The sequence below is a fragment of the Prionailurus viverrinus genome, chromosome B3 (assembly GCF_022837055.1).
Source record: "Prionailurus viverrinus isolate Anna chromosome B3, UM_Priviv_1.0, whole genome shotgun sequence".
Taxonomy (NCBI): Eukaryota; Metazoa; Chordata; class Mammalia; order Carnivora; family Felidae; genus Prionailurus; species Prionailurus viverrinus.
This window is the reverse complement of record NC_062566.1, coordinates 68,395,971-68,415,721: the sequence shown is the minus strand read 5'-3', so window position 1 is coordinate 68,415,721 and position 19,751 is coordinate 68,395,971. Positions and strand designations below refer to the sequence as shown.

The window sequence follows — 19,751 nt, the reverse complement described above, 5'->3', positions numbered from 1 at the left end:
AGCCCTTGTAGAAGTTGGCGCAGGGCTGAGCAGGGTTTGGGTGCAAGGCACAGGTGTCTGAGAAGCACTGTGCTATCCACTGCACACAGGAAGGTGGCTGAGTCGTAGAGGAGCGAATCTTTCAAGTGCAGAGAAAAGTGCTGGTCCCCTTTGTTAGACGTGGCTGTAAATCTTCCTCTGATCTTCTCTTTCTCATTTGATGGAATATGTATCAGAGTGTGGATGCCTTCCGTGGGATCCTGCCTAAACCATTGGAAGAAATCCAGAGTACTGTCTCTGTAAGTGCAGTTTATTGTGAAGCTCTCGCCTTCCTGGACTGTCAGGGAAGGAGGGCTCTGTTCCACTGGACGCTGTCCATTTGACCCTGTTCAGAGAGAGTGAGAAGACTTTCATACATAAGAAACTGTTTTGTTTTGTTTTAAAGAATTTTCCCTGAGGGACCCCGAGGATCCCTCTGGATTTCATTTCCAGAGCTGCACCCTATGCCTTCCCCTCCCCCTCACGCACAGGTTAGCTTCACACACAGGAGCATCAGCAAGGCTTGTAGGGCAATCTCCATTCCTGCTTCTTCCTGGAGTCTCTGACCATTCAGTTTGGAGGCCTGGAACTGACAATGTTCATTGAGCCTGGTTCACTGTTCTGGATTCTTCTGCCTCTTTTGGTTTGGAAGCTTAGGTGATCTTCATACTGTTTCACAACCAATCAAAAGCTGACCTGTCACGTCAAACTCATCATTGAATATACTCTTTCCTGCTTCTCCCATCACTCAGTCTGGTTCCCAGCCAATCACTTTTGCCAGTGGAATCACTGCCCCCAGGTGGTCTGAACTTTTTTTATTATATTTTTTTTCCTTTTTTCCCCCTTTAATACAATGTAACTCATTATGCTAGATCAAAGGATGATAGAACATACAGAGAGGGGGGAAGCAAACAAAATAGAAAAAAAAACAAAACATAGTGTTAAAATGTTCTCCAGTAATGATGACTGTCTGAATCTTCTTAGTGCCTGGAATGCTCTTCCTTCCACTGCTCACCTTTAATGAAAATCTACAAAGTTCATTGCCTATATGACCCCATACTACATTCTAAGGGATATAAATCAAAGGTTGAGGAAAGACCTGATCCTTCTCCTCAGTTGATTAGGGTCTGTCATGGCTTTGTTGTATCTTTCAATCTGAACAGGTTTAAATTAGCCGAAAAAGTCAGAGCTCTTCCAGATTCTCCCTGAAAATATAAAGGAGGGAAATATAACATATATATTTTTAATTTAAAAATGTTTTTATTTTTTATATTTTATTTTTATTAGAAAGAGAATATGCAAGGGGGAAGGGGCGAGGGAAAGGAGAGAGAAAGAGAATCCTAAGCAGGTTCCACACCCAGCACAGAGCCTGACATGGGGCTTGATCTGATGAAAACCATGAGATCATGACCTGGGCAGAAATCAAGAGTCAGATGCTCAACTGACTGAGCCATCCAGGCGTCCCCAGTATCTTTTCTTTTAATACATTCTCAGATGTGAGAAAGCATCCTGGTGTCTGGCTAACTCTGAAAATGGTAGTGCTTTTGCAAAAATCTGAGTGTTTCTTATATTTCAGTCTGGGCACCTGTGCAAGGTCCAGTAATTTCTCCTATTTAGTTTTTACATATTAGTTATCTGAAACCCTGTTTTATGGTCGCCTATATTTACAGAAAGGATTAGGAACTGGAAGAGGAGAGATTAAGGAAGAAAGTTCTCTTCTATCCTTTGCATCCAGTCCTCACTCTGATGATTCTAGATACTGACCTAGAATCAACTTAACCACATTTCCTCAGGTATCTTCCATGGCCAAAGCCCTGGCCCTGACACACCAATCCCCATCCTTCCCTCCTTCACTTCTTGCTGTGGGGCTGAGCTAAGTGGCTGAGAGTTGGTGATGAGTAAAGGCTGTGATCTTCTTTGATGTTCATTGTGGATGTCAGTCTTCCACTCTGCATGTATGAAATTATGTACAACAGGGAGACTGCTTCTTCTAGCGTTTTTCCTGAAGTTCCATGTCATAGTAACTCAGCTAGGAGTTAGCTCCCTCTTGGATCTGCAGAGTCAGAGGAGAACTATGCTTTACCTTCCCCTGTCCTCTGATTTCTGCTTGAGAAGAAAACAACAGACCCATGGGGTGGTCAGCGGAGAATCTGGCTGCTTGTAAACTGCTACACTTTCTTGGGAACATGATGGTTCTTTTCCTAATCAGAGCACTGTCAAAGGGCGTCAAATCTGGAACCACAAAAATACTAGCAAAACTTCTTCGTGTCTTTTTAAAGATTTTCTCTCCACTGATGACGAATGTTCTCAAAGGTGGGAATTTTAGTCTGGGAAGAATAAAAGGAATTGTTTCAGTTGTTTGGGAGAAGTAGCAATTATACGAGCATTTCCCTTGGAATTTTTTTTTCTTTCCTGTCTCAGGTATGATCATTTCAACCTGCCAGATAGGTGCCAACAGGAATATGTCTGGTTAAAGGTGATTTAACAATTTTCCTGAGCAATGGTGGACAGGGGTTGTAGTAGGTCAACAATAAATGTTGAGTGCCTGCTATCAAAAGCTCTTTCAACTTAACCCTGTGGGGATGTTTAATAAAATGTACAAAATAGAATACGCTAATTATGCAGTTGGGGGAGGCTGGAAAAACACGTGTAAAGTTAACTAACTCTAGAGGGCACTGGATGATAGGTATTAGCACTTATAACAATATAAGCAAAGTATAGGAGTGAAATATTTGCAGTTAAGAATGAATAGCTTCAGTATGCCTAGATGGCTCAGTTGGTTAAGTGGTTAAGCATCTCACTCTTGATTTCGTCTCAGGTCATGTTCTCATGATTTGTGAGTTCGAGACTCACATTGGGCTATGAGCTGACACTGCAGAGCCTGCTTGGGGCTCTCTCTCTCACTAGTGCTCTCTCTCTCTCTCTCAAAATAAATAAATAAATAAATAAATAAATAAACTTAAAAATTACTTTTAAAAGAATGAGTAGCTTAATAACTGGCATAAGAGCTAGCAAGAAAAATCATGTTCATCTCCATTGATATGGAAAAGGCATGTGACAAAATACAAAACCCATTCATGTTAAAAACACTAAAAAAAAAAGGAATTACTAACAAATTCCTTAACACAAAAAAATGCATATGCGTATGTCACAACCCCAAACCAACACCTACTTATGGGGAAATGCTAGAGACTTCCTTATGAAAGGTAAGGGAAAGACAAAGTCTGCTATCCTCACCACTATTTAACAGCATGTTGGAGCTACTAGATAATGCAGTCAGCTCAGAGAAAAAGAATTTGAAGCATAAGAATTGGAAAGAAGTAAAACATCATCTGCACGTTTGCAGAAGAAATGATTATATACCAGAATATCTAAAAGAGAAAAAGACAGGTTATAATATAAACAACAGTTTAAGTACAGTATTCATAGCATTCACATGCAACCCCCCACCCCCCAAAAAAACAGATAAAAAAAACATGTAGAAGAAATGAGCACATTATTGCATAAAAGTAAAAAGAAAGAGAAAGGAAGGAAAGTTCTTTTTTTTAAAGTTTATTTTGAGAGAGAAAGAGCAGGGGAAGGGCAGAGAAAGAGGGAGAGAGAGAATCCCAAGCAGACTCAGCACTGTCAGCTCAGAGCCTGATGCAGGGCTTGATCCATAAACAGTGAGATCATGACCTGAGCTGAAATCAAGAGCCTGACAGTTAAATGACTGAGTTACCCAGGTGCCCCGAAAGGAAGGAAAATTCTTAAGTGCAAACAGACCAGGCAGACAGGTCAGTTAAATGGAATGGCAAGTTAATAAATCGGCCCAACTGTGTATGGGTATTTAGCACATGACTGACAGCATCTCATATCAGTGTGTGTGGGTGGTGGGGGGAATGACTCCTCAGTATGTTGTAATAACTTGTATCTCTTCTAACTGCTTCTATTAGATTGTGATAGTGTCCCATTTTAGACCAGTGGTCTTCAAACTGGGGTTTATGTGCTCTTGGAGTTGTATGAAGAGTTTCCATGGGTTCTGCAGGCATTGATAATTCTAGAGGAATCCAACTATATATGATTTTCTTAAAACTTATCTGCTCTAGAACATGCCTGAGATCCAGATGTCATGCTGCTGCTTCTTTCCCATTTCCCTTTCCACTCTACCCTTCCCTTAAAAAAAAAATAAAAGAAAAAAAGTAGTATACATCTCAACCATCCTGAATCTTAGTATGGTGTATTACTACAGAGTGCCAAATCTCCAAGGTACCATACAAGGAGATAATTCAATGGCTTCTTCAGAGGGAGAATTCTTAACAGCTAAGCACGAACTATAACAAGACAGGGCTATACTTCAATTAGACAACAACCTCTAGACAAGATTCCTTGTTTCTATCTATCTATCTATCTATCTATCTATCTATCTATCTATCATCTTAGAATTAGTGTTTAGAAATGAATTGGTTGTTGCAGGGGAAAGGGAAACATTTCCTTTCTTCCCTTCTAGGTTTTTTGGCTGGTCTAATAATTAAAGTGACATAAGACAAATTAACAGACGAAAAACATTTATTTATTTGTAAGGAGTTCAAAGATATATGAGTCTCAAAGAAGGAACCAAAGCAGGCAGCTTTTCTTTTAGACAAAGAAACAATACATTTGTCAGGAATTGACAAGACAAAGGGGCTTGGGTTTGAAGTAGTAAATTAGTAAAGAAGTAGCAAGTTTGTTTATACAGCCTTCTCAGCCTTAAATTCCCTACCTCTAGTAATAAGGATTGCTTTTACCCTCCAGGAGCAGGAATGGTGGGCTTCACATGGGGAATTTATTTCCTGCTTTCAGGAGGCCAGAGGAGGGTCAGAGTGACCTTCTTGCCCTGGCTTTGTCTTAAGTGACTTTAATTCAAAATAACCAATATGCCACAGTGGCATAATTTGGGGTGGCCTGACATGAACCCCATTACTGTCACTGAAACCCAGCATGTAACATCATTATTTGAATTGAAAAACGAAGTCAGACTTCTTCTGACAGGAAATAAATCTTATGTGGCCAGTTTGTTTGACAGTGTGGGGTATGAAGAAAGAGAGAATTAAAGACTCCAAGGTGTTTGGCTTTAATATAACTACCTTTCTTTTCTTTTTTCTTTTCTTTTCTTTTTTCTTTTCTTTTCTTTTCTTTTCTTTTCTTTTCTTTTCTTTTCTTTTCTCTTTTCTTTTCTTTTCTCTTTTCTTTTCTGTCTTCTCTTCTCTCCTCTTCTCTTCTCTTCTCTTCTCTTCTCTTTTCTTCTCTCTACTTTTCTTTTTGAGATAGAAAAGAGAAGGGAATAGCCTATGGAAGGGAATCAGACATTATGTTTTGGATATGTTAAATATAAGATGCCAATTAGACATCCAGTGTAGATATTATACCAATTATAGTATATATGAGCCTGGCTTTCAACAGAGGAGGCTGGGTTGGAGATGTAAATTTGTGAGTCATCAATGGGTAAGTCAGTGGTAATTAAAATCATATTTCTAGATGAGATTGTAGGGGAGGCAGAGCTTTACCTTTTCCTCCAGCTAGGCCTGAAAATTAACCTGAAAGAAAATGGATGAGCAGGGGGAAAACATGTAGATTTTATTTAATAATTTTTACATGTACAGGGAAGCCTTCATAGAAAAATGGGAACCCCAAGAAGTAGCCAGGCCTAAGTATTTATATGCTAAGTTGAACAAAGAGAGACAACTGTGGACAAGTAATAAAACATATGGGTAGATCAAAGGGGAAGAGGGGAGTGACTTTAACAAGGTCTGTTTGCACAGATTTCCTTCAGCACAACCTCCATCTCTGGTGTTATGAATGCTTCTTTTCTGGGTGAGGGAGGGTATCATTTTTCACCTCCTTCTCTCAGGAAGAAAAAGAGGTGGTGGGAGAGGGGTGGCATGCCAAAAGCGCTTTTTGCACCTGCTATTTTCCAAGTGCCTTCTGCTCAAAATAGTCAATATGCCAAAGTGGCACATTTTGGGGTGGCATGTCCTGACCTCCTTTAAGATTATTTAAAGAGAATGAATGTAGATAGAGAATATGTTTGAGAACTGAACCCTGTGACAACACAACATGTAGAGGTCAGCGGGAGGGGGCAGGTCTAGGGAAGGAGACAGGGCAGGAGTGGTTTGTGAGGTGGAAGGAAAACCAGGAGGACATGGACAAAGATGGGATTCAGGGAGAAAGTAGCTGTAGTGTCACATTCTTCAAGATTCAATAAGATAAGGAATGGTAATGGATCATTGGGTTTGTTGATGGGAGACTCATTTGGGACCTTAGCGAGAGTAATTTCAATGGAAAGGTAGGGATGAAAATCTGACTAGAGTGAGTTCAAGTATAAAGGGGGTAGGGTGTAGAGATCATTAATTTAGAAAACATTTTAAAGGAGTTTTGTTTTTAAGAAAGACAAGAAACAGAAAATGTGTAAACTGGTTTTACCCATTGAGCCACAAATTCTAGTTCTAGGGTGCTGTCCTAATGAAATGATGAACATTTTAAATTAAAATTTAGATTTAAGGGTGCTCGCTTTGGCAGCACATATACTAAAACTGGAACAATACAGAGAAGATTAGCATGGCCCCCGCACAAGGAGGATGCGCAAATTTGTGAAGCATTCCATATTTTTAAAACATAAGAGACTCATAAATATGGAGAACAAACAGAGGGTTATAGGAGGAGGTGTGGGAGGGGAATGGGCTAAATGGGTAAGAGGCATTAAGGAATCTACTCCTGAAATCATTGTTGCACTATATGCTAACTAATTTGAATGTAAATTTAAAAAAATAAAATTAAAAAAAAAGAAATATCTGTAAAAAAAAATTAGATATAAGGGGCACCTGGCTGGCTCAGTCCATGGAGTATGCTACTATTGATCACAGGGTTGTGAGTTCAAGCCCCACGCTGGGTGTAGAGATTGCTTAAAAAAATATTTAAAAAACATTTAGATTTAAGATGGTTACCATAATGCTATTTAAAATTATTTAGGGGCACCTGGGTGGCTCAGTGGGTTGAGCATCCAACTCAATTTCAGCTCAAGTCATGATCTCACAGTTCGTGAGATCGAGCCTCAAGTCGGGCTCTGTGCCGACAGCAAGGAGCCTGCTTGAAATTCTCTCTCCCCACCTCTCTGCTCCTCCCCAGCTTGTGCTCATGCTCCTTCCCTCTCTCAAAATAAAAAAAAATTAAAATTATTTAAAATAAGAAATAAAGAATCAAAATATATCAAAACATGACAATTGTAAAGTTGAGTATGGTATACTTATGATGTAGAACGGTAGATCATCAATCAGTTTAAACTATGAACGCAAGGCTTTAAAAGACAGAAACGGAACTGTCAATAAAAGAACATAAAATTTTTCCTACAATACGATGTCATGAAGTACAAAAAAGTGAAAGAGAAACAAGTGAAAATAATGAGTGCTTATCTGTGAATGTTTTTAGTATTTTTTTCTATTTTTTCCACTCAGAAATTTGTAAACATATCTAAGACTAACATGACTGATGTTCACTATAATGAAGGTAAACTGATGATTATCCGCCTCTATATAATTCCAACTATTTTGACTAAACAATGCTTCTAGGCACCACAAATTCAGCCCATAAAATAATGCAAAATCAATCAAGAGTCTCTCCCCATCTCTGGGTATCAATTATGGATCTATTGGTTGTAAATGACAAAATCTTGATTCATGCTGGCTTGTTCCCCAAAGACAGTGTTTTGACTTTTGCAGCTCCAGGCAGAGCTGGATCTACAGGTTCAGATTATGCTCTCTGAAATTTGTCCTTCTTCCTGTCTCAGCACTGTCTTTCTGACTCTTAGACTAAGATGTGAATGATACTCCCAAATGTTGTGCAGTGAATAACTTGCACAACTCACAAAAATTTGGAGGCTTTACTGGACAGAAAAAAACCATGAAAGCCACAGGTGTCCACTTAAAGAAATCTGTCTGCAAAGCAGTTATACTAATTCTTGCGTCTTTGTGTTTACTCTCTTGTCCACAGTGGTTTCAACTTTTGAGATGCTGGAAGCCTATTTAATAACAAATCTTAAGTGCGCCCTTTTGGACAAATCTTCTCTGTCCATGGCCCATTCCTATTTCTCCTCTCTTTCCTCTGAATTGTTCTTGGTCTCTTCCACCATTCAAGATCCTAAATGAGTCTATCATAGCATTGCCCAAATTCTGCACCAAGAAAATCTTCCCCTGACAGGAACAGTGGTGAGTGACATAATTCTAACTCTAATGACTGTTTTTTCAGATTGGATTGTAGATATTTGATGGAAATAAAAGGTGCAGACTTTGAAAATTTCTACATCTCTCACTTCATCTATCACCAAATAATGTTATAGAAAGCCTTTTATTTGATAACATAGATTTCTCTTTCTCACTGTTATCAGTCTCTAATTTTAAAGAATGTCTTTCTTTTCTGAATGATGTGGAAATAAGATGAAATCACCAAAAGGCAGAACAACCATTTTAGTTTTACTATAGAGTTGGTGTCTATTTTTTTTAAATGTTTATTTATTTTTTTGAGAGACAGACAGAGTGCGAGCAGGGAAGGGGCAGACAGAGAGGGAGACACAGAATCTGAAGCAGCCTCTAGGCTCTGAACTGTCAGCACAGAGCCTGACACAAGGCACGATCTCGTGAACCACGAGATCATGACCTGAGCTGAAATTGGTCACTTAATCAACTGAACCACTCAGACACCTCTATGTCTACTTTTTAAAGTGTTTACTTGAGTCTCAAAACCTGCATCAATTAATAGAAAAAAAGAACTACAAGTCCCCTAAAAACTTAACATATTGCTGCCTGAAGAACCATTCTGTTTTATGTACACCCAACCATATTTTTCTAAGAGTTAATGTGAAACAGAATGTAGCTATGTTTTATTTGTTTGGTCTGTAGTATTTGATTTAAAATTTTGTTCTTTATGCAGTTAATGAATTGAAAAAAGCAATTAGTCTTCCCCTTCCTGCAAACAAAACTCAGGCTGGAAAGTGATCATAAAATTGAAACACACTTGGAAAAGCATTTAGATTTTTCCTTTTCTCCAATATGGGCTATTCATTGGTGGTTGAATTGCTCAGAGAAAAGAAAATTTATATGTTCGTTGGATCAATTATTACGGTAATCCAGTATTTCCATACATTTAGAAATGTGCTTATAAAAGTAAATCTTTGATGTTATTTAACAATTTAAATTTAGATGAACATCTCATTCTGAAAAACAATTTCAAGTTATTTAACAATTTAAATTTAGATGAACATCTCATTCTGAAAAACAATTTCAAGTTATTTTTTAATTTTGTTTATGGTAAAGACATATAATCTCATGATTTCTCTTTGTCTGGGAGGAACCCGGTTCTGGGCTGTGTGTAGTCTCTTGGATTAATAATTGGCTCAAACTGACATTTCGTATTATCTCACAGTACTACCCAATAAAAATTATCCCCTTTAGTAATACTAAAAACTTCTAATTTTCATTCAGTTTCCATGAATCTGGAAGTGATTTTTTTTTTTATTGGTGGCAAATTTTAGAAGCATTTTAGTTAGGTTCTTTTATGGCATTTTCTCCATTCAAATCTTAAAATTCTTAATTTTGCACAAAATCATATAATTTTGTAATTCTTTATCATCACTGGAAAATGGACATTCCACTTTTCTTTGAATATTTTCTGTAATGAGGAATATTTTACACTTCAAAGCAGTCTGTTTTGTTTTGAAAAACCTCTAGCTGAAAATTGTCTCCATATAAATTCTAACCGTTGGCTATAAAGGTAGGTTATTAGCTATAAATATGACACGTGGGTCATTCATTCATTCAACCATGATTTAGTGAATGCTAATTGGTAAGAAAAAATTTGATGTCTTCAGAAAGCTTAAATCAGACTATTGGCTAAAAATCTAAGAGTATTTGTATACATGTGGATTATGGGAGATGATGTAAGTAAGGTAATGTTATTTCAAAACCTTGGGAGCTTCCTAAGTGAAATCTGAAATTGACCCTGATACACAGGGAGTGAGGAAAGACAGAACCCTCCAGATTAGTAGGTAGCAAGTTTAGTAAGCAAGGAGACTTACATATGAGGTTTGTCTTGGGTGGCCTCAGGACGAGTAGATGTCTGCCCCTGCCTGTCTGAATCTTAAGGTCATATAGAGGCCAACTGGGTTCAGTCACATATTCAGCCCAGATGGTCTCAACAACACAATGCTCTGTCTCTCTTTTTTAATGTTTATTTTATTTTTGAGGTGGGGAGGGACAGAGACAGAGGGAGACACAGAATCTGAAGTAGACCCCAGGCTTTGAGCTATCAGCAGAGAGCCTGATGGTAGGCTTGAACTCACGAATGGTGAGATCATGATGTGAGCCTAAGTCAGACACTTAACCAACTGAGCCACCTAGGTTCAGCCACCCAACACAATGCTCTCTTAAGGCTGCATCCTTGAAGTGACTGCTAGTGTGGGAATGGTGGGTAGAATGTACATTTCCAAGATAGGGAAGGGGGTGAGAAACCTCCAATTGCTGGGGTCCAGCTTGAGGTCCAACCAGTGGTCGTATTGCTTGATGACTTCCTCCAACAGGTGGAAATCAGAAGCTATAAAGAAACAGTGTATTTGACTATATGAAATTTGAAGTATATTCAAAAACAAAATATACCATGCCATATACTATTAAAAAAGTCAAAAAACAAGTGGACTGAGGAAGTGTTGGAAAATTTGTACAGCCCTAGCATATATTTTATTGATGAGAAGTAAATAACCTAAAAGAAGAATGGATACAGATACAAAACACAATTTACACAAGAGAAAACCCAATCTGCCATAAACTTTTGATCTTACTGGAAATCAGAGAAATGCAAATTGGAGCAACAATGAATTAATTTTTGGCCTATCATATTTGTAAATTTGAAAGACTCCATATTGTCTAAAACTAGTGAGAATAAAGGGAAAATCCACACCAATTGTGTGACATGCTATACCTTTACTTGAAAGTAATCCAAAAGTCTGTTAAAAATAAATATGAAGATATCCTTTGATCCTGTAATGTAATTTTTAAAAATCTATATGTAATATAGATCTATATAATATAGATATAGTTATTTATCACAGCAGTTGTCCTAAATAGACAAGATAATATCTATCCATAAAGAAATGCTTGTGCCAGATGCATGGGTTAGGGCCCAAGCTCAGGGCCTTGGAAAATTATAAAAATATGCACTTTTGTTTATTTTTTGAGTATATCTCCTGAGGACTCTCAGTGATATTGCAAAGAGATATGGGATCTTCTGGGTCCAGCTGTGTCAGGCAAGGACAAAAAGAAGAAGGTGGTGAGAAGATCCTTAAGAACCTTGTTGAATAAGAAACATACTTATTGAGAGAGAAGCTTAAAGAAAACAAGTGGATTTAGTGGGAATCAGAGTGAGAATACTTGAGGAACAGGGTGATGGTCTGTTTCTTTAACTTAGTATTACCCTATAGACATTTCCTATTTCACTTTATAATCTTTATATTTTAGAGGTGGTTTTTTCTAAACATACTCTAACATGGCTAAATATTAAAATTGTTTTAAAATTTTGGAGGCAGCACCTCAAATTTCATGTTTCTTGTGCTCGTTGCTCTCTTGGCAGATTTTCTCCTTAGGGATGCATGGGTCAAAACTCATGATCGTTTACCTTTTACCCATGTGAGTTATAGCCAAGAATGAGAATAACCTTGACCGGGTAAAAGCCTGTGTCCCAGTGTATATCATTGCATTCAGCCATGTGTGGGAAGTCTCATAAGACCCCTCCCTACTACCCATGAAAGAAATGTCTAACATTATGAAATATTTTAAACAGATTGAAAATCCGATAAAATAATTTAATAGACTTCGTTTACATGCTATATGGATCTAATAACTGCTAAAATTTTGTGATCCTTTATATAAAGCCATAGGTAGGCACTTCTATCCATCTGACTGTCTTAAATGCACTGGAGACTAAGCCTCTAACAGGTGTCTTGTATGGGAGAACTTGAGGGCATGTGCACACTGTAAACAGCTAAGGGTAGGATGGTTTTTGCAGTGAAAAATTAGAGTTGATGCTGTGAATTTTTTTTTATTTTTCAATTTTGGCCTTTTACAGATTTTGAGGACTAAAGAGGGGGATGATAAGATAAAAAATCCAGTTCACACACCACTTTCAGGGAACATACCTCATGTGTGAACGATGGCCACCTGTAGAGCGATTACTTACTCGTCTTCCTTTGACTCTTTTCTTCCTGGGTCTTCAAATGAAACAAAACAAAACAAATATATCTTCTACCTATTGTTTTTACTTTACAGTATTTCCCTTAGAAACACTGGGGAGACTTACCCAGGATTTCCCACTTCTATCTTATAATCTTAAATAAAGAAAAGCTGGATTCTCCTCCCATCTCCACATCTTGGTTTCTGGCTCTTGGTGTAGATAGAAAAGGGGGAAGAAGAGAAAACGGGCAGAGGCATGTGCAGGCTGAAAACCAGCAGGTACATTGCAGTCGTTTTTATCCTATTTCTTTTCCTTTTCCTTGAATAACTACTGGCCCTTTTCCCACACTGTCTCATTTCCTGGACAGTGGAATCTAAACTGCACTCAACTGCAATGCATTTCCTAACAAACTCATGAGTTCAAGCTGCCTTTACTGTCTTCACTAGCCTATGATAATAGGGCATTAAAACACTCCATGTACAGGAATAGTCATTGAAATCAATTATCAGGAGAGGTAGGTCTTTTTGTAACTTTTACACCTTCCCCACTTAAGGGAGCATTAGTCCACAGTGATTTGAAGGGCTAGCAATCAAAAATCTTGTTTTAATACTGTGTCGCTTGGTCATGTATAGTTAATCATTGTAATCCAGCTAAACATGAGTGTCAGATAATAACCACAGAATGCAGTTTCACCTTACTTGGGTTTTGGCATTTTAAAATAGAGGGTATTGTATATTTTTTTCTATTTGTGAAATAATGCTCGGTATTGAGTTCCTGTGGGGTTGTTTGAAAAATAAAGACTATTATAAAGTAGAAAATAAACAGTGTTAAGCCCCGTACTCAAAAAATACCGATACAGTGATAAACATTGTGGTGTTATTGTGAACATGTTATTTTATTCACATGGCAAGCACATCTTATTCCAGTGTTTCATGTACTTTTTTGGTATATAACTGTGGTCACACTGTTGGTAATTATTTTTCTCCTGGGATATTTAACATGGGGCATGTAATGGAAAAAGCATGGCCTTCAGAGTCAGATGGACTTGATTTCAAATTCTAGCAGTTATTTTTCAGAAGGGAGGAGGCAACTTTAATCTTCCCGAATTTGCATTTCCTAACCTGTTAACTGAGAAGAAGAACAATGATCCATCACAGTTGTTTTGAAATTTTAATGAGGTAATATTTGCCAAGCACAAGGCCTATCATGTTTACTCTCAAAAAACAGTAGTCTCCATTGCTAACTCTGTAAACACAATATATATGAGTTCATATATTTCACTGAAAAAATATACCGTAATAGAGCTAAGCTAAGTGTATGTTAGCTTGGCATTAACTTAGTTTAGCTAGCCTCCTTCTTTTGGGAGACTGCTTCTGGCACTAAGTTTTCAAATTAATGTGCAAGTTCTCGAGAAAGCTACCCTCATGAAGCACCTAGCTTAAGCAACCACCCAAAGATGAAGGGAGTAAGTAAGAACACTGCAAGTGATGAAGAAAAGCTTTTGTTTGAATCAAGTAATGGTGTTTTCTGGTTCCCACCCTTTGTTCTTTGCTAATAGTCCAGCAAGAAAAGTGGCAGGCAGAACTCTACCTATAAATGTGCCTATTCTAAGTGGAAATAGCTGACCCAAATCAACCAGACTTTCCATACATCATGCTGTTAGGTACAGTCCCTGATTTGTGGTGCACATACAAGTTGCTGGTGCAATCCTGGCAAAAGGGCTTTCTTTCTCCCCCAGGGCATGATGGTGTTGTTATAGAGTTGGTATTGTATGAGTGACCCTGTAAAAATATTTGTTATGCAGATGTCCATAAAAAGCACAGACAAGGTAGTGAATGCAGGGATCGGACTCAGTAAGCCACAAGTAATTGTCAACATGGGCATGAGGGTCTTAACTGATGGTTGCTTTTCCTTACAGTTTACTTTTGGGGTTGTGCCTGATTTAGCAAGGTCCCCATCTAACAGTCGCAGGAGCCTCAGCTGTAGTATTTGGGGACGGGCTGCAGCTGACTAGACCACACTGTGCCTCCACTGCACACAAGTAGGTAGCTGAGTCTCCGAGCTGGGTGGCTGTGATGTGCAGGGTGCTGAGAAGTGCTTTCTTATCTAATGTCCCTTTTAACCTTCCTGACTTCTGAATCCCATTTGAAATTTGTCTAAACAGAAAGGTAGGAGCGTTCTCTTGCTGCTGAAACCAAAGTAGGCTTTGAAAGTTGGTCACTTGGTAACTGCAGTTGAGAGTTGCACTGTCTTCCTCCTGGACAACCAGAGATGGGGGGCTCTGTATCACCTTGTCTTCACTGCTCACCCCTGTTCAGAAAAAAAAAAAGAATTAAATAAATCAGTCAGAGAAAGAGTGATGTCAGATCAAGTCTTCTCAGAGATCATAATTAGTCTCCACTGGAACAGCAGATAAGTCAAGATGAATGCCACTTTTCTGAGAATCAGTCCTCAGGTTTTCCAGGTTGTCCCTGCCGTTTGTGATAATGCTACTCACAGCTCAGCTGCAGCCAAAAGATTGCTAGTGAAGCCAGTGGCCACTTCTCCATCCTTCCACTCTTGAGTTGGTTTTCCTGAGCAAAATGTGATTCACTGCCCTGAGCTTTTCTTGTTCTTTTTTGAAACAACACCCTTTCCCCCAGGACCCGCCCCCGCGCCCCCCCCCCCCCCAAACACACACATAATCTGAAAGGGAAATAGCAATTTTGCTCTTCAGCCAACCAGAAAAATAAATGTCATTTGGCCCTAATTCAAATTCAAATCCTTCCCACTCAGGCACTCAGGAGTCATTCAAAAGAGAGCACTGCCATCTTGTGAGCTGGTGCAGAATAGCTGAAAACTTGTATCCACTTGTTTTACCGATAACAGATTCTTCCAAAATTGTCTCATGGCTGAAGGATAGCCTATCCAAAGCTACCCACATTTCTAATAGTCCAGGGTTCTTTGGCTCAGTGAGGGCAGAGAGGGATGGGAAGTAGGAAAAGGCTGAACTAACATTCAAGTAGGAACCTACCCTGTGAGGTAAAGGACTACAGCACTCTGGAGACTTGGAGGAAAAGGTGGGGAAAGAGGCAAAGGTCCTTCCAAAAGCTCTTTGAAGGTTCACTGTTGATCTCATTATCGGGGAACACATACTTAGAAAGCAGTATTTCTAATAAACAGCAGGGTCTCTGATAATTCACAGGGTATATTTGGATGAAAGGCAGTTGTTGAAGTGTTCTTTCCTGTTTCATCACAATTTGGTCAAAACAAATACCAAGACATCACCCCTATAACCTCATTTCTAAATCTACTGAGACCCTTCCCTCTGGAAAATATTGTTTTCTACCCAGCAATTCATTGTTTATCCTATTCACCTGTTCTATAGACTTCTATTTTCATGTTTTGTTTTTTTTGTTTTGTTTTATTTTATTTTATTTTTATTTTATTTTATTTTATTTTATTTTATTTTATTTTATTTTATTTTATTTTTTAAGTAGGCTTGATGCTCAGTACAGAGTCCAATGTGGGGCTTGAACTAATGACTCTGAAATCAAGACCTGAGCTGAGATCAAGAGTTGGACTCTTAATCGATGAACCACCCAGGTGCCCCATAGACTTCTATTTTCTTTAAATTCTTGCACTAAATACATTTCCAGATGGTGACAACACAACACTGGGGAACACATTTTGTACTGTATATTACTAAGGTATATTCATCCATATATTTTGGGATAAGTATTCCGACATAAATCGTGATGTGAGTCTCTCCCCTTTAGAAGTTAAAAAATGATTTCTACTTATTCTTTGAAAATACATTTTTTCTGATTTATTAAAGAAATAAATGGACATTGCAGAACATTTGGAAACCACAGGGAAGCACCAGGCAGAAAATATAAATCCTTTGCAATTCTACCCTATACCCCCAACATGTTGCCATCCAAAACTTTCTTTTTTTGTATCCTATCATAGATTTGTTCAAAATAAAGTTACTTTCTTTTCTCATTTTGTACAATTTTCTAAAGCATTATAGACTTTAAGCAATGGTGGGGGGATGACTAGATAGAACGTCAGCTTAACATTTAGAAAGAAGTGGCCCCTCCCCCAACTGTCCCAGTGCATGATAATCTAATGTACTCAATTCTGGCATCCACCCCACCTTCTCACCCAGGTGCATGGTTGCTAGAGAACCTCCCAACCATCCTGCTAAGTGTCCAAGACACCATTTGGCCTTGAGTTGTTCTAAAGGTGCTGTAAGGTAATGTATTCAAGTGTGGTTGGGGGCTGAAAGGGTTCTTGCTGCCGAGAGAGAGAAGTGGCCACTTGCATGAAGTGTGAAAATTTACCTGGAACAAGATTTAGGGGCCGTCAGCCTTCTGGAGACTTACCTGGAGAGCAGGCTAGTGGGTGGGGAAGGCCAACTAGGTTGGCTCTTGGGCACTTAAACTGTGTCTTAGCAGCTGCTCCTTCTTGCCTCTTGCCCATTTTTAATTCCTTTCTTGCATCAGGGGCCTTGACATCGCATGTCCCCCTCCTCCTGACTCTCCAGCATCTCCTGGCTTCCCTTACAAATCCTCTTTATCCCTTCACATCAAAAGTCTCATTATCTTCTTTATTCATTCGTTTCTCCTAGAAGAGTCTCCATGATTCATTCAAGCAGAACTTTATGCTTTAGGAACAGGAAATATGGAGTCTATTTCCTTGAGTTCTGGGGAAGATGAGATATTTACGATCCTTATCAGGCAAGGTGACCTGTCATGACCCAATCCATAAGGGGTTGAATGAGAGTGAAAAAAGACAAAATGGCTAGATTTTCAAATCAAGGGAAAATGAAATTTAAAGGAAATAAAATTTTATTTTATTTTATGGTTATTCTGTAACTCATTTGTTTGTCGCTTGAACAGTCTATGTTAAATGTATTTCCACACCATTATGTGAGGTTCTACTTCATTTTTTCTTTAATGACTGGAGTGTTCTGTAGTATAGATGTTTAATTATTTAATCATTTACTGAGTGCTGAATACATAGTTCCTAGTTTCTCTGCTCACTATCATGTTTATTGTGAATTTTTAGTTGATAATTTTATTAAATTTAGGGTTCTTCTAGTCTTTTTTTTTTTTGTAATGTGACTGTAAGGGCAAGAATCTTAGCACAACATTACCATTTAGTTTGGGATTCTTTTAATTCTTACATCTCTCTGGATACTTAGCTAGATGGGCTGCACGACTAATTTCCATTCTTTAGCCAGCTGAATCCTAAATTCTTTAATTTCAGGCTTCATTACAAAAAAACTCCCCAATTCTAACATAACACAGCAGAGTAAGTTCATAGCAGCCCCTAAAAGACTCTCATTTATATTCTAGTAAATTGCACTGGGATGTTTACCAGTAGTGTGTTTGTTTGTTTGTTTGTTTTTTAAATGATATTTTTTTAATGTTTATTTTTGAGGGAGAGAGATAGATCATGAGCGGGAGAGAGGCAGAGAGAGGGAAACACAGAGTCTTAAGCCAACTCCTGGCTCTGAGCTGTCAGCACAGAGCCCGATGCCGGGCTTGAACCCACAAACCCTCAGATCATGACCTGAGCCAAAGTCAGACGCTCAACCAACTCAGCCGCCCAGGTGCCCCACCAGGAGTATGTTTGTAATCAACACTGATTCAGGGGTCACAAAAAAGAGAGAGGGAATGAACTGTACTTACCTGTTCATAATCCTTTACTTCCAAATGGATGCCTGCACAGGTTATTTGTATAAACAACCAAGTTTTAGAAATACTGCCAAGTCAAAGAGAAGGTTTTAAAAGCAGTCAGAAAATAAAAGAGGCTATTGACAAAGGAATGGCAAAAACACCAGGCAGACCCCTTAAAATCAGCAATGGAAGCATGATATACTGGAAAATACCTTCAAAGTGCTGATAGAAGATAGCTATGAACCTAGAATTGTAAGTAAACTATCTTTAAGGGTGAAGTTGAAACTAAAGCTACAGAAGTGTATCCCCAACAAAACTTCAATTCTAAGGGATGTACCTCAGGAAGGAGTAAAATAATCTCAGAAGAAAGGTCTGAGATGCAAGAAGGGATAGTGAGCAAAGGAATTGGTAACACAGGGATAATCTAAATAAATATCAGCAGTAAAAGCCAATATTAATAATTAATAATTTCTTTTCCTTTTTAAAAAAAGATGTTTATTTTTGAGAGAGAGGGAAAGTGTGAGGGAGAATCCAAAGCGAGTGCTGTGCTGACAGCAGAGAAGCCTGATGCCAGGCTCGAATTCACAAACTGTGAGATCATAACCTGAGCCAAAGTCGGATGTTCAACCTACTAAGACACCCAGCTTGCCCCAGCGATGTTTTTTCCTTTTAAAGTCATGATCTAAAACAGCTGATGATAGCATGGAAGCCAGTAAAGTTCAATTTAAGTTATAGTATTTTAAGGTTTGAAAATTTTTCAGAAAGGTGGTTAAGCCATAGATTAACTTTAGATTTTAGGTATGCATGGTAAATCTTCAAAGATAAATACTAAAGGATTATTTTTAGAAGGAGCATGTAACTTCCAAACCAAAAGAGGGGGAAATGGGATAAGAAAAAACAAAAGAAAAAAAATAACAAAAAAGAAGACACAAATTGAATCACTTCCCCACACGCAAAAGGGGGAAAAGGAGAAAACAAATATAAAGAATACTTTAAGGGGATCCTGGATGGCTCAGTTGGTTAAGCAGTCCAACTTGGGCTCAAGTCATGATCCCACAGGTCATGAGTTCAATCCCCGCATCGGGCTCTGTGTTGACAGCTTGGAGCCTGCTTCAGATTATGTGTCTCTCTCTCAAAAATAAAAAACTTAAAAAAAATTAAAAAAAAAAGAATACATTAAGATGGTGGAATCAAGTCTTAATTCTGAAAAATTATAAAAAATGTAAATAGAACTAACTCACCCATTAAAAAGTAGAGATTGTAAGATTGATACAAAGCCAGAATCTAGTCACATCTTTTTCAAAGAGACCATCTTAAACATAGGAGTCAATGAAGTTTGAAAGTAAAAGATGGAAAAATATGTGCAGGGAAATCCTAACCAAAAAAAAAAAAAAAACCTTATGAATCTATGTTAATAATGGAAAAAAATACTTTAAGGCAAGAAATATTTTTAGGGATAAAGAAGGTCTTTAATCAATAATAAAAGTTTACTTAATTCCAGTATGATGGAATGATTCTTAACTTCCATTTATTTAATATTAAATACATAAAGCAAAAATTGATGGAATGGTAGAAATTGAAAAATTCACTTATAGTGATATTTCAATATATCTCTATCAATTACTGACAGGACAAGGAGACAAAATGTTATTTATTATACAAAAGACCCACACAGAGTTGATTTAATAGACATATATAGAACTCTGCACAAAAAATGAGAGGATATTTCTTCTCAAGCACATGCAGATAATAAAAAATAACTAAACATTAGACTATAATGTATATTTGCACAAATCTCAAAGAATCAGTATTATCAATGTATTCTTTAATAAACAA

At 37.9% G+C, this 19,751-nt stretch overlaps 1 non-coding gene and 1 gene segment (V, D, J or C); one reads left to right on the top strand and one right to left on the bottom strand.

The window, feature by feature from the left end:
* Positions 1–19,751, bottom strand: part of LOC125169083 (T-cell receptor alpha chain C region-like) — a 780,232-nt gene that overhangs the window by 361,509 nt on the left and 398,972 nt on the right.
* LOC125169140 (U6 spliceosomal RNA) lies at positions 6,540–6,646 on the top strand. The gene has a single exon (XR_007153473.1). It is a non-coding gene; the product is annotated as a U6 spliceosomal RNA (small nuclear RNA).